This window comes from Euprymna scolopes, chromosome 21, assembly GCF_053919585.1.
Source record: "Euprymna scolopes isolate OS-2025 chromosome 21, ASM5391958v1, whole genome shotgun sequence".
Taxonomy (NCBI): domain Eukaryota; kingdom Metazoa; phylum Mollusca; class Cephalopoda; order Sepiida; family Sepiolidae; genus Euprymna; species Euprymna scolopes.
Window position 1 is genome coordinate 20,479,414 of NC_136502.1, and position 1,993 is coordinate 20,481,406.

The following is a 1,993-nucleotide window of genomic DNA, read 5'->3' on the forward strand; positions in this document are numbered from 1 at the left end:
AAGATTCTGCTGTGTTAAACACATGGAACTGTCTTTGTTCAGCGATGTTAACGCCACGTCATTTCCTGAGGCAAGGCCTACTAACCGAAAAATGACATCATGCAAAAATAGTCAGACAAAGTAGGTAACCTTGCTTGACTCTGGGACCAAGTATGCCTTTAAATCGACGTTGCATCTCTATTAGGGGCTTTCATAACTAAAACATCATTATGTTATTACGCTTATCGCTCCATCCGTTAACATGCTGTGCATCCCTAAAAAAGGAAAGTGGAATATTCCAAAAAGTGGAGTATTAAATAAACCTTGTCACCCTTAAAAAAAAATATTAAAAAAAAAAATTGGTGTCACTGTTGAGGCAAAGCTAATAAAAATGATTTGCCTTTTTTGGCCTTTTGGCTAAGATCAAAGTGTAGTATCTGTTCTTCAGGTGCTACATTTCAATTTCTTCTCTCTCAGTGAAAGAGAAATCCTTTACGACTAAGACAATTTTTTCTCCACGTTAAAAAACGACCCTGGTGTCTAAATCTGTCCCGTTGGGGGGCATTGTGAATAGGTACTATGTTTAATGTAACAAAGTTTTAATATTAAAAAAGTAACTGGAAAAGGTTATTTCTGATTTAATTACAAAATGCCCTGGAAATGTCACTTTTGATTAATTATAAAATGCCCTGGAAAATGTCCGTTCTGATTATTTTTTTTGTTTACTTGCCTCCCCACAAGGGCGGAATTGGACATGAGTTCGGTTATAAATTTAGGGGGAAACCAGCTCCCCAAAAGGGGCACTCTGATCAATAACAAAAATAAAAATTGTATCAGTAATGAAGGATTTCTCCTCCATTAACCAAGACCAAAAAAGGGGGGATTTAAGTCACTGGAATGCTGAAACTGATACTACACTCAGAAATTTATGTTGAAGCAATGGTTACCTAATCCCTAACTGTGTTAATGTTTTTATGTATTACTTTCGAAAATCTGCTGAAACAGTTTATGATTTAAACATTACTTTATTTCAAGTATATTTTAAGCAGTGGGTTACGGGATATAAAGTCAGTCCCGGAAATTACTCAAACCGTTTATGATTTAAACATTACTTTATTTCATGTATATTTTTAACAGTGGGGTGGGAGATATTAAATCAGTCCCGAAAATGGGTGAAACCATTTACGCATTACACATTACTTTATTTAATGTATATTTTTAACATTGGGGTGGGAAATATGAAGTCGGTTCCGGAAATGGCTGCAACCATTTACATTTTGGACATTACTTTATTTAATGTGTATTTTTAACAGTAGGATGGGAGATAAGAAGTCGGTCCCAGAAATGGCTTAAAAAGTTTACGATTTATACATTACTTTATTTCATGTATATTTTCAACAGTGGGTTGGGGATTATAAGTCAGTTCCAGAAATGGCTGAAACAGTTCACTATTTTGACATTACATTATTTCATGTATATTTTTAGCAGTGGGTTTGGGATATAAAGTCGGTCCCGGAAATGGCTGAAACAGTTTACGATTAAAACATTACTTTATTTAATATATATTTTAAACAGTGGGGTGGCGGATATGAAGTCAGGCCCGGGATTGAATGAGATGTGCAAATATATACTATCAGAAAGCATCACCAAGTATTGAATGAGATAGGTGGAAAACATATAGTAGCAAAATACCCAGCGTCGCCCAGGATCGAATGAGATAGGTGAACGATATATATTAGCAGAATATGCGGCATCACCCGGGATTGGATACCCAGAATTGATTGATTTGTTTGTAATGAATACCCGGGATTGAATACCCAGAATTCATTGATTTGTTTGTAATGAAATAATCAGCCCAGGCAATATATCAAAGTTATTATTTAAGTAAGGGGAAGCGACATAGTGAGTTAAAGTTATGAAAATTATTGTCAAAATTAGTAACATCTCTCAGAATTATGAAAAATGATGAAATGTGAGTTACTTGATTGGTGTGTTTGTAATGATATAATAAGCA

The 1,993-nt window shown here is 34.7% G+C and overlaps 1 pseudogene; it reads left to right on the forward strand.

Annotated features, from left to right (window-relative positions):
* Nucleotides 1–375: 375 nt before the first annotated feature.
* Nucleotides 376–491, forward strand: LOC145243233 (U2 spliceosomal RNA; annotated as a pseudogene).
* The last annotated feature ends 1,502 nt before the right edge of the window (nucleotides 492–1,993 follow it).